The following is a 14348-nucleotide window of genomic DNA, read 5'->3' as shown; positions in this document are numbered from 1 at the left end:
TCTTCAAGCCATGTAATTAAGGGTTTCTCTTATGTTTGAGTTTGATATCTATTTCTCTTGTGTTTGAATTTCATCTATTCCTGACTTCTTTGAAATTTATAACATTATTTTTTTTTCTGTTAAGATATATTCTCTTCTATTTGGATTTATTGATATAAATAGCAAAATCCCCCAGAAACTTGTGTTCACATGCCTTTTCTGTTATTGTTTTTATTTCAGTGCTGGAGCATTTGGCTTCAAACTACTGACTTTTGTTCTTATTTCTGAGCCAGGTGCCCAGCCATACATTACAACGGCCAGTGTTTTATGGCTCACTGGATCTAAAGTTTCTAGGACAAAACATTAATACATGAAAATGCTGAATCTCTTCCTTAAAATGTATGTTTCTTCCCCTTTGTATTTTAGAAATTCACAGCTTATAGTCACTGAAAATGGAAACAGAATGACAATAGAGTTAATCATATAAGAAAAAAGAGAGAAATAAACAATTTGAAATAGAAATACTACTTTAAGTAAAAAATAAAACCAAGCTATGATACTTGTTAAATTTGTGTTATAAAATCCATCATTTTCATTTGGACCAAAAGTAAAATTTCAGCAACTTCTGTGGATTATAAAGCAGGAATCTAACAGACCCTAGGTTCTTAGGGAGACTGAAATGAGGAGGTGACTCTGCTGGTGGATTGCTGGGTTGTTATCCCCACTCAAACCACAGTAGCTCTATTTTATAAAATACTTCGGGTATGAATTAGTTTGGGTAAATAATTTATTTACAAAAGCAATAAGAAAGCATTATTTAGTACTGTACCTCAAATAGGCATACATAATTAGTATCTTCAGCACCTCTGGGTAATTTAATTCTCCTCATTCTTAGTGATTACTAACAAATGAGCAAATACAATAAAAATTCTCTTCTGAAATTAATTTTAGCATTGAAATAAGAATAAACCTTAACCTATATTGATAAAAATATCCCACTTGTTTTTGTGAGTTTTTGTTTTGAAATGTCAAAGATCACTAACTAGATTTTTGACTTAAGAAAATTAATGATAGCCCCCTATTAACATGGGTGGTTTATGTATTTCAAGACTTTCTTTTGCCATAATGACAATACAAATGCAATTTTGCTCTATGGAGACAATCCAAATTGTAATAATAACACAATTTTCAGAGGGAGAATGATGCAGATGTTTAAAAATGGTTCTTTAAAAATGAATGTAAGCAATATAACATTATAGTTCTTAAGACTTTTGTAATATAGGGCTGACTTAATATTACTCTGAAGGATGAATTGTAGTCTGAAGTTCCATTAAGATTTAATTTACATTTAAATTGAGGTAGTTATGACTACTTCATGTATCATGACTTTTTCTGCATGTTTCAGTTTTCTAGTTGTTAAAGGAGAGCAATGGTATCTGCCTACTTGTTTTGAATTTTATTCCTGATGCACAAATAAAGCTATGCAAATGTTGGATTTTTAAAAAGGATAATTATTTATTTTGGTTGGTGATACAAATAGTATTTACCTTCCTTCTGCTGACTCCAAGAAAGTTGATACATGTGTGCATGCTAAGTCGCTTCAGTGGTGTCCAACTCTTTGTGACCCCATGAACTGTAGCTCTCAGGCTCCTGCGTCCATGGGATTCTCCAGGCAAGAATACTGGAGTGGGTTGTCATGCCCTCCTCCAGGGGATCCTTTTGATCCAGGGATCAAACCCACGTCTCTTATATCTCCTGCATTGGCAGACCGGTTCTTTATACCACTAGTACCACCTGGGAAGCCCAGAAGTTGATGTATATTTGCTCAAATTAATAAATGTGTCTGTTAAGATGGACTACTTAGATAAAGAATTGTGGTTGAGTGCTACAGTGGCTCAAGGTTGGAGCCTTGGTTAGGGATTGGACCACACAGAGCCTTGTGGCCCATGATAAAGACGTCTACATTGTATTCCAAAGGTGGTGTGAAGCCCTAAAGGATTTCTAACAGAGTGACATGATCCAATCTGTGATTTAAAAGATTCCTCTGTTCTCTTGAAACATCCCACCCTCGCCTTCTCCCACAGAGAACCCACTACAGTATTGTAAAGTAATTAGCCTCCAACTAATAAAAAAAAACAAAATAAACAAACAAAAAAACAAAACAAAAAATAAAAGATTCCTCTGGCTGCTCTAAGAGGAATGAATAGACGTTCAAGAGTGGATGTAGTGAATAGGGGGCTATTACAGTTTCAGGTGAGAAATGATGATCTGGACTCAGGTCGTGGCTGTGGAGGATAAAAATGTAACTTTTGAATGCTAGTCCTTCTCAAACTCTTCCAAAAGACTGAAGAGAAGGGAACCCTTCCAAACTCATTTTATGAGGTCAAGATTCCAAGTCTAAGTAGACTCCAAGAGAAAACTACAGGCCAGTATTCCCTGATGAACATTGTGATGTGGTTTATAATAAGAAATATATATTTGTCGTCTTCCCCATTTCTGGTACAGAGCTCCTAAAACCTAGACTTTGCTAAGTGTTGAGAGCTATAAAAATGTCTTTTATTATGTTCATGAAGACACTTTTGCGTAGCACTCAAGGATGGGGGCTGGTTGCCAGGAGAATCAGCCATGTGATTAGAGGGTTGGAACTTTTCAGCCCACCACCTGACCTCTGGGGAAGGGAGAGGGGCTTGAGGTTGACTAAGCTGCTGATGGCCAAGAATTTAGTCATGCCTGTGTAATGAAGTCTCTCTAAAAACCCCAAAGAATGGGGTTTGGAGAGATTCCAGGTTGGTGAACAAATGGAGGTTTGGGAAAAGTGGCACCCTCTGAGAGGGCATGGAAGCCACATGTTCTTTCCTGATTCCTAGCCCTATCTGGTATCTCATTGAGGTTTGAATTTATATTCCCCTAATGACTAGTCATGTTGAGCATCTTTTCATGGGCTTATTGGTAATTTGTATACCTTCTTTGGAGAAATGTCTCACTCCTTTGCCTGTTTATTTCAGGAGTAGAATAACGCACACTTAGAGACAAGTTAGCACTGGATAAAAGGAAAGGAAGAAATTTAAGATGTGTCTGACAACCTAAAGTTATCATTTTTGTGCGTCTCTTCCATCTGGCTGTTCTTGAGTTATATCCTTCTATAATAAACCACTAATGTAGTATTATGTTTCTCTGAGTTCTTTGAGTCACTCTAGTGAATTAATATTACCAAAGGAGAGGGTTGTGGGAAAGTCTGATTTATAACCAGTCAGTTAGAAGTACAGATAACAACCTAGACTTGTGACTGGCATTGAAAAGTCTGAGGAGTAGTTATAGGAACTTTTAATCTAAAATTGGTAAATCAGAAGCATAGAATGCCTATTATATATTTATATACATAAGGTAAGCAATAGCCAGTGCAGGTGAGGATGTGGAGAAAAGGGAACCCTTGGTGCATTGCTGATGAGAATGTAAATTAGTGCAGCCACTATGGAAAACAGTATGCAGGTTCCTCAAAAAATTAAAAATAGAATTACCACATGATCCAGCAACCCCATTTATGGGTATTTATCCCCCCAAATTGAAATCAGGGTCCTGAAGAGATATTTGCTTTTAAAAGCTCACTGTAGCATTATTCACAGTAGTCAAGAAGTGGGAAAATTGTAAATGTTTACAGACAGGCGAACAAATAAAGAAAACATGGTATATACATACATAGGAAGGAAATCCTGGCTTATGCAACAACATGAATGAACTTGAAGGACATTACGCTAAGTGAAATAAGTTAGTCACAGAAGGACAGATACTGCATAATTCCACTTATAGGAGGTATCTAAAATAGTTAAACTCATGAAAGCAAATAATAGAACTGTAGTTTCCCGGGGCTGGGAGTGGGGGAGACAGGGAGTAGCTAATCAATAGGTATAAAATTTCAGTTATGCAAGATAAGTTCCAGAATCTGCTATACAACATTGTACCTATAGATAACAATATAGTATTGTTACACTATATAATGTTAAGTGGGTAAATTTCATAAGTGTTCTTACCACAGTTAAATTATAGAAAAAGTGTAAAGTAACATGAATATAAAGAAAAATGAAGACTTTTGGAATGTGATTCAGAAGTGGAGTTGATAACAATTGTAGATGAAATGAAAGTGGAGAGGTAGTTGTTCAGTTGTGTCCGACTCTTTGCAACCCTATGTAGCCTGCCAGGCTCCTCTGTCCATGGAATTTTTCAGGCAAGAATATTGGAATGGGTTACCTTCCTTACTCCAGGGGATTCTCCCCATCCAGGGATTGAATCTGTGTCTCTTGCATCTCCTGTATTGGCAGGTGGATTCTTTACCACTAGCGCCACCTGGGAAGCAGTAGTGAGGGAAAAGAGTTTAAAAGATAACTCTTAAGGAGAAGAGAATCCAGATGGCAGACTATGAAGATGCGGAGCTCACCTCCCCCCGCAAACAGGTCAAAAATGCGTCCACATGTGGAACAATTCTCACAGAAAACTAATTGGAAAGTGGCAGCAGATCTCCTATACAACAAAGATGCAAAGAAGATCTCCACATAAACAAGTAGGATGGGGAGAAACAGGCATCAGGTCAGGACCTATGCCCCTGGCAGAGATCTGTAAGGAAAAGAAGGTCCACACAGGTGGACCCTCACCCTGGGGAGCGAGCGGACTGACTCACAATCTGGGCATCACAGTCCTGGGGCCCTGAATGGAGAAGACAAGCCCCTTTCCTGCTGGGAAATCCACTGAGACAGATAGAAAGGCTAGAGAAGCCTAGCCTCACTCATGAGGAGTGTGCCCACGCTGGCTTGCTAACGATCAGGGCAAAGAGAGCTTTGTATTGGTGGCTGCACTTCCTTATTGTACCTCCCTATCTGAAGGGGCAAGTGCCCTGGCCCCGCTCACTCCACACTACAACCTGGTGTGAAATCAGGGCAAAGATTTGGTCTAGCTACACAGAGACGGAACCAGGTGCCTGGGGTGTGATGAGGGCAGAACTGCCAAGGCCATTGTCAGTACACGCATGGGGGTGGCAGGTGGAGACTGGTAGACATTGTCAGCATGCACACTGGGTGAGCCACAAGCATGCATGGTGGCCAAGCACTGAATCTCAGGGCACAGAGAGAGTGCACTGGCCCCTCCCACTCTACACTGCAGCTTGGCATCAGATCTGGAGCACACAGGTCCTGGGAGAGGTCTGCCACAGAAGCAGTCCAGATCCCAGGTGGGCACAGACACCTCAGTTCCTGCAGCCACAGTGTCCCGATCCCCAGCTGCAGCCTAATCCACACTACAGCTTGGCACTAGATCCAGGACGAACAAGACAGAGAAAGGGATGCAACCTTGGGCCACTTCTGAGATGAATGGTGGATGTCTACACAGACAGTGCATAGGAGCTCTGTGACTACATGGGCCTCACTTGTTTCAGTAATTCCCTCCTTTGGGAAAAGGCACATACTCAAGGGCAATGGAGCCTGATTGAACCCAAACCTCGGGGCTTCTACTCCAACAACTGGGGAGCAAACTCTACCTCAAAAGGTCAGTGATAGCCAATACCCTGCCTCACATTCAGCACAAGGTCTAGTCACTACAACACCAATCACACCCCTTATCAAGGGCATAATGGCCAGCACACTCTGGGGAAAGATGTGGCTGTCATCCACACCAAAACCAGCCCTCACACCAAAAATATTGGACACATATAGTCTATGTGACCCCATGAACTGGAGCCTGCCAGGATCCTTTGTCCATAGAGTTCTCCAGGCAAGAATACTGGAGTGGGTATCCATTCCCTTCTCCCGGGGATCGTCCCTACCCAGGGATCAAACCTAATGTCTCCCATGTCTCCTGCATTGCAGGAGGATTCTTTACTGTCTGAGCCACCCAGAAAGTCATTTGTTGAAACCTATAGAAGGTTCACCATCTGGAGTGAGACCTAATGTAAACTATAAACTTTGGATGATAATGATGCATCAAGGTAAGTTCTTTAATTGTGACAAATGTACCACCCTGGTTGGGGATGTTGATGATGGGGCAGGCTGTGCTTATGTGCAGTCAGCATATATGGAAAATCTCTGTACTTTCTTTTCTGTTTTGCTGTGAATTTAAAACTCCTCTAAAAAAATAGTCTTGAAAAATAATAAGAGCCACAGCAATAATTCTAATTTTTTTGTAATGCTGCAAACATATTTCAGAGACCTGTATGTAAGGGTATCTATATTCATTATCTACATTATCTATCTATCATATATACCTATCTATTTGTCCTTATATTTGTTTACCTACCTCTGTGTTAGTGTAATGAATGTTTTCCTAGTTTGCCTAGGACTATTCTGGTTTCAGTATCAAAAGTCCTGCATCCAGGGAACCCATTTAATTCAGTTCAGTTCAGTCACTCAGTCGTGTCCGACTCTTTGCGAACCCATGAATCGCAGCACGCCAGGCCTCCCTCTCCATCACCAACTCCCGGAGATCACTCAAACTCAGGTCCATTGAGTCGGTGATGCCATCCAGCCATCTCATCTTCTGTCATCTCTTTCTCCCCTTGCCCCCAAATCCTCCCAGCATTAGGGTCTTTTCCAATGAGTCAACTCTTCGCATGAGGTGGCTAAAGTATTGGAGTTTCAGCTTCAGCATCAGTCCTTCTAATGAACACCCAGGATTGATCTCCTTTAGGATGGACTGGTTGGATCTCCTTGCAGTCCAAGGGACTCTCAAGAGTCTTCTCCAACACCACAGTCCAAAAGCATCAATTTTTCGGCGCTGAGCTTTCTTCACAGTCCAACTCTCACATCCATACATGACCACTGGAAAAACCATAGCCTTGACTAGACGGACCTTTATTGGCAAAGTAGTGTCTCTGCTTTTTAATATGCTGTCTAGGTTGGTCATATCTTTACTTCCAAGGAGTAAGCATCTTTTAATTTCATGCAGATGGTGATTGCAGCCATGATATTAAAAGACGCTTACTCCTTGGAAGGGAACCCATTAGTTCCAGGCAAATTGGGATGATTGGTCATCGCACTTTGTGTATATATGAGTGTACATAAACATGTAATCCCTATTCCAAGGGATCTTTAAAAATACAGCAGATACGTATCTGTTTTTGCCTACTTTTGATTAAGACTGCTTTTACTGATGTACACAGGGTATAGATTTATATTCTTATGATGTTTAATTTTGCCTCACATGTTTTCAGAATCTTATATGTCATCAAACAATTGCTACTCTTTTCAACACTCTAGGAAGTCTCTTGGAGTTTCTTACAGCAATATTACCTTTTCAAATATAGTCTGTTCCAACTGTCATATCTTAATGTCCTTCCTGCCAAATTTCAGTTACAAAGAAACCCCTCTTCCTGTGTAATCACGTTTACTTCCCACAACCATCCCCAACATTCACAGAAATGTTTTCTCGTCTTGTCTAGCTTTGCTTTTCAGTTTTTAACTTTCTTCCCTAAATATTCTCTTCTTTTTACAACTGCATTCCTACTTAGTCATCAATTGTTGTTCTGAATACTCATATTCTTCAAGAAGCCCCCATAATAATGGGTAGTTGTAGGATCACAAAGGAAGCATTCTTAGATGTGACTGATTTGGACTATTTATTTGAGATTTACAATAGTTGGAATGGGCTTTATACTATCTAGGGGAAACAGTTTGTCATTCTAATTAAAAGCACAAACAAAATATATGGAGGTAGAAGGAAGGGAAGTGAAAAGAGTGTTTAAGAAATAGAATTATATTTTCTTTTTTTTTTTAGAATTATATTTTCAAGTGTTCAAAGTCTGTATCATTTAACCCAGAATAATGCTGTATACTATTTGTATGCCTCTTTAATGTAGATCCAGTGATACTTCTTTTGTCTGTTTTTTTTACACACATACACATAAATATGTACATATGTACATATTAGGGCTTCCCAGATATGTACATGCCAGTGGTAAAGAATCCACGTCCTAATGCAGGGGACCTAGGTTTGATCCCTAGGTTGGGAAGATCCCCTGGAGAAAGAAATGGCAACCTACTCCAGTATTCTTGCTTGAAAAATTCCAGGGACAGAGGAATTTGGTGGGCTACAGTCCATGCGGTTGCAAAGAGTTGGACACATCTGAGCATACAGCACATATGTGTATTTGAAAAAACACAGTAATAGCTACTTATTTCTAAACAAATCAAAGAAACATTTAAAAGAAAAGCAATATAGCTGAAGTTAATATATACAAATATTAAAAATTCATAACACCTTAGGGTATGAAAAGAAAAATAAACCTCTTTCTCCATTATTCCTCTCCTCCAGGAATCATTCTTAACAGCTTCTCATGTAATCTTTTGTACATTAAAAATATTTTAAATTCTTCCATGTGTATGCAGGCATATGCTTTAAAAATATTTACACAAATAGAGCATACTAAACCTATTATTGTTAGTCTTTTTAAAGTTTATTTCATTTGGTAATTTATTTTAAACATATTTCAATTCTTTTATTTTTTATGGTTTTATTTTTTTATAATTTTATTTTTTATTGATGTATAGTTGGTTTACAATGTTGTGTTAGTTATAGGTGTACAGCAAGAGCAAAGTGATTCAGTTATGCAAATGTCTATTATTTTAAGATTCTTTTCCCTTATAGGATGTTGTGAAATATTGAGTTATTTCCCTGTGGTATACAGCAGGTCCTTGTTGGTTATCTGCTTTATATATGGTAGTGTATACATGTTTATCCCAAACTTCCCCTTTGGTAGCCATAAGTCAATTTTTTATGTCTCTGAGTCTATTTCTGTTTTGTATATAAATTTGTATCATTTTTTTTTTAGACTCCACATATAAGTGATGTCATATGACCTTTGTCTTTTTCTGTCTAGCTTGCTTCACTTAGTATGAATATCTCTAGGTCCATCCATTTCACTGCAAATGGCATTATTTCATTCTTTTCATGGCTGAGTAGTATTCCGTTGTATATGTCTACCACATCTTTATCCATTCATCTGTCCGTGGACATTTAGGTTGCTTCCACATCTTGGCTACTGTAATCAGGGCAGCCGTGAACATTGGGGTGCCCACAACCAGTGCCCGTGTCCCCAGTGTGAGCCACAGCCACTCCCCGCCTCCCCAGGAAGCCCTTGAAGACCTCGATAGGTATGGCTGAGATGCCTATGAAATTACTGCTTTTGCCCTTGGTCCTGGAGTGTGTGACATTTTGTGTGCATCTTTTAAGAGTAAAGTCTCCATTTCCCTCCTTTCTGTGGAGATTCTGTAACCAAGCCCTGCTGACCTTCAGAGTCAAATGCTCTGGGGGTTCATGTTCCCAGGGCTGGACCCCTGGGCTGGGGAGCCTGATGCGGAGCTCATAACTCTCACTCCTGTGGAAGAACCTCTGTAACATAACTATTCTCCAGTTTGTGGGTCACCTACCTGGGGGTATGGATTTGATTATATCATGAGTCTATTCCTCCTACCAGTCTCTTTGTGGTTCCTTCTTAATGTCTTTAGTTGAGGAAGATCTTTTCACACTTTTTCAATGATAGTTGTTCTGCAAGTTGTTGTGATTGTGGTGTGCTCATGAGAGAAGGTGAGCTTGGGATCCTTCTACTTCACCATCTTGGCTGCTCTCTGGAAATTTAGAAGTGTTGCTCTTGAAACCCTGCTAAGTTGATTGGATAGAGTAAAAAAGGGAAGATTTCAAGTCAAACATAGTATGTGTATGAAGGATAGTCCTCAGCCCGTGGTGCACCCGGGGTGCACCAGTGGGTCTCATGTGCCGGCTGGGGCTATCGTTTCCAACACTGTATGAGAATGCCCATTTCTCCAGCCATCATAAAAAAGTTTACATATTGAGTAAAAAAACATATGCTATCCCAGCCCAAGAGTTTTATTTTTCCATAGCCTCATCAACACTTCTATTGTCAGACTTTAAATTCGGCTGATTTCATGTTGTGAAGTAGTATCTCATTGTAATTTTTATTCGCACTTCGTTTAGTGAAATTGAGCCCCTTATTTTTATGCATATATTTTAATAAGTTAAAATAAGTTAATATCATCCTATATACACATACTTTCTTACTTATAATGAAAACATAACGATTCCTCTTTGTTACATGCTTTTCATAAATAATCTTTAAATGGCTGTAAAGTGTTTTAACATGTGAATGGATTAAAACATTCTGCCATTGGTTAGTAAGTCAGGTTGCATCCAGATTTTCATTGTTACAGATGTGACTCTGAATACATTCAACTAGAAAGCCTTTTATGTATTTGGGATGACTTCATTAGGTTAGCTTTCCAGAAGGTGACTTATTGGACCAAATGAAATGCACAGTTCTAGAGCTCTTGCTCGTATATTGCCAAACTGCTCTTCAAAACACTTGTACCAATATTCTTGCCAACCTGCAGTATATGACTGGAACCTGGAACTTAAAGGGCATTGCTGATATTTTTTTCCAGATTCTGGGGAAAGTGGTTCCAAGTACTTTTCATAAGCGATTCAGAGGCTGTCATGGACCAGAGGACAAAGAGAAGAAATGGGCACTTAAAAGAAGGGTCAGAGGCTTGAATATGAAAATTTTTTCTTTTTTTGTCTAAAGACGAAGATTCTCTTCATGCTTTAGCAGGGAGGACTGACTGCAGGAAGGAGGGACAGGGTGACTTGTCACTGACCTTGTACAGCTGCTCAGAGGCTCTCTTCTTCTCCTTAGTCTTTCCTCTGGTGTATCCATCTCTGAATTTTTGCTGTCTCCTTTTTTTGTGATTTTCAAGTAAATGATGATATCTGCAGATAACAACATATGAGAGTCAGAAATCATTTTCAAGAAATTGCATCTTTATTCTTGGAAGTAAGACAGTATGTAATGTATCATATTGTATGTAATAGTCAGTTAGATTCAACCAGTATTGGGCACCTGCCACATCCCAGGCTAGTCCCTGGGGTTCCAGTGGTGAACAAAATATTTTTGACAGTTGATAATCATTAGCATGGGTGCTATGGTAGTATATTCAGTATATATACACTATGATAAACATACTGGTTGTAGAGAGTAAGAGTCAAGTTTATATTAGCAATAATACTAAGATTAGTATAGTGACTAGCAGTGCCTGAGAATTTGTTGTTATGGAAAGTGTTTTTTAGGCATTGCTGGAAATGAGGTGTTACAGTATAGATGGTTATTTTTTCCTTCGTTTCCAGATGTTTCATAGCTGAAAAGTCTAGCAGATTGGTTGCTTATTAAAATTGGCACAGTGCCCTGCAGGGCTAACATACTAATAAAAGCAGTGCCCTGCCCCTCATTAGCATCCCGCAGGATCTGCCGCTGCAACATGGGTCTCCATTCTGCCCCTAACATTTCACTGAGTGCCTCCAGGAGTGGGGTTTCAGTGCTGCTCATACATCATAGGTGACTCTTCAAAAAGGGATCTTAGAGATGGCAGGATAGTTTAACGGCCACGTGTAACATTTGTAGTCCCAGAGGCTAAGATAATGATGAAAGCAATGCAACCATGGGTTCCAGAGCAGGGTCTTTTCACCAGAAAGGGTGAAGAAGGCAGTCCACGTATGCTGTGGAAGGGTTTCTTTTAATTTTTAAAATCTTCTTTGAATGTTCATGTATTCGCTAAAAGATCATGAAGAAGGAAAGATACAGAAGTAGCTAAAGAGGGAGCCATGGTGTCTTGAGTTAGTATGACAGAGTGAGTACTTTCCTTGTATGGTGGAAATTGGAAGAGGGATGACATTTTCCACAGACTCGTGCAAGACTGGCCACACAGCTCAGTCTGGGAACCTCTTAGCTATAAATACCATGTTCTAGTTCTTCATTGAAAGGCCTTTCTCAGGCCATATCATATCTTGAACAGGCCAGTTTTTATTCCATCTATGCACACATTTCCAGCAAGTACTTACTGATATAATTTATGCAATTGTAAGATTTAATGATAAATTTATTGCAATGTTTCAGCTTATGCTATTCGGCAATACTTTTCAATAATAATCCTGGATAAAAAGCTGAGAGCTCACATTGTTAGTGAACTGATAGAATTTATACACTTGGATAAAATTTCTCAACATGAAAAATTATATCTGATCTATTAATTTTATAAGCATATTCATTATTATTACTATTATTAAAAGTAATGAATTCAACTTGGCATTGGATCACCATATAATTAGAGGAATAAAATTCTCTTTATGAATGCTGAACTCCTTGGGAATGGATAATTTGACTACTCCAGCTAGTTCTATTATTAATTTCAGGGTTGTTCAGTTCAGTTTCAATTAAAGTCAAACATTTATTACTTTCAATTTAATTGAATTGAATTGTTATCTTTGCATAGGTAATGTGGACAATTTATGTACAAGGTAATACATGCAATGGTAACAAAATTCAAACACTATGAAATAGTATACAGAGAAAATAAGACTCTGTCCCACCAATGACCCTGTGTATCTGTTCCCTCCTCAGTTCCAACCACTGTTATCAGAGGCTTTCTGTTTTTGCTTTTGTTTTGGTCCATGTATGTAAGTATTTCTTTTGAGAGAGATATCAGAGATCAATCTGTTTATATCTCTATGTATCTCTATCCATATTTTATTTTATTTTACATAAATAGCAACATAGTATAAATACTTTCCTGCCTTTGCTTTTTTTTTCATTTATTTATATTAGTTGGAGGCTAATTACTTTACAATATTGTAGTGGGTTTTGCCATACATTGATATGAATCAGCCATGGATTTACATGTGTTCCCCATCCTGAACCCCTCTCCCACCTCCCTCCTCATCCCTTCCCTCTGGATCATCCTAGTGCACCAGCCCTAAGCACTTGTCTCATGCATCAAACCTGGACTGGTGATCTGTTTCACAGTTGATAATATACATATTTCAATGCTATTCTCTCAGATCATCCCACCCTCGCCTTCTCCCACAGAGTCCAAAAGTCTGTTCTATACATCTGTGTCTCTTTTTCTGTCTTGCATATAGGGTTATCATTACCATCTTTCTAAATTCTATATATATGCATTAGTATACTGTATTAGTGTTTTTATTTCTGGCTTACTTCACTCTGTATAATGGGCTCCAGTTTCATCCACCTCATTAGGACTGATTCAAATGTATTCTTTTTAATGGCTGAGTAATATTCCATTGTGCATATGTACCACAGCTTTCTTATCCATTCGTCTGCTGATGGGCATCTAGGTTGCTTCCATGTCCTAGCTATTATAAATAGTGCTGCAATGAACACTGGGGTACACGTGTCTTTTTCGGTTCTGGTTTCCTCAGTGTGTATGCCCAGGAACCTACGGGACACTGTAAAAGCAGTGCTAAGGGGAAGGTTCATAGCAATACAGGCTTACCTCAAGAAACAAGAAAAAAGTCAAATAAATAACCTAACTCTACACCTAAAGCAACTAGAGAAGGAAGAAATGAAGAACCCCAGGGTTAGTAGAAGGAAAGAAATCTTAAAAATTAGGGCAGAAATAAATGCAAAAGAAACAAAAGAGACCATAGCAAAAATCAACAAAGCTAAAAGCTGGTTTTTTGAAAAGATAAATAAAATTGACAAACCATTAGCCAGACTCATCAAGAAACAAAGGGAGAAGAATCAAATCAACAAAATTAGAAATGAAAATGGAGAGATCACAACAGACAACATTGAAATACAAAGGATCATAAGAGACTGCTACCCGCAGCTCTATGCCAATGAAATGGACAACTTGGAAGAAATGGACAAATTCTTAGAAAAGTATAACTTTCCAAAACTGAACCAAGAAGAAATAGAAGATCTTAACAGACCCATCACAAGTGTGAAAATCGAAACTGTAATCAGAAATCTTCCAGCAAACAAAAGCCCAGGACCAGATGGCTTCATAGCTGAATTCTACCAAAAATTTAGAGAAGAGCTAACACCTATCTTACTCAAACTCTTCCAGAAAATTGCAGAAGGTAAACTTCCAAACTCATTCTATGAGGACACCATCACCCTAATACCAAAACCAGACAAAGATGCCACAAAAAGAGAAAACTACAGGCCAATATCACTGATGAACATAGATGCAAAAATCCTTAACAAAATTCTAGCAAGCAGAATCCAACAACATATTAAAAAGATCATACACCATGACCAAGTGGGCTTTATCCCAAGAATGAAAGGATTCTTTAATATCCGCAAATCAAATCAATGTAATATACCACATTAACAAATTGAAAGATAAAAACCATGTGATTATCTCAATAGATGCAGAAAAAGCCTTTGACAAAATTCAACATCATTTATGATAAAAACTCTCCAGAAAGCAAGAATAGAAGGAACATACCTCAACATAACAAAAGCTATATATGACAAACCCACAGCAAACACTATCCTCAATGGTGAAAAATTGAAAGCA

Source organism: Odocoileus virginianus, chromosome 6 (genome assembly GCF_023699985.2).
Source record: "Odocoileus virginianus isolate 20LAN1187 ecotype Illinois chromosome 6, Ovbor_1.2, whole genome shotgun sequence".
Classification (NCBI taxonomy): domain Eukaryota; kingdom Metazoa; phylum Chordata; class Mammalia; order Artiodactyla; family Cervidae; genus Odocoileus; species Odocoileus virginianus.
This window is presented reverse-complemented; position numbering follows the sequence as displayed.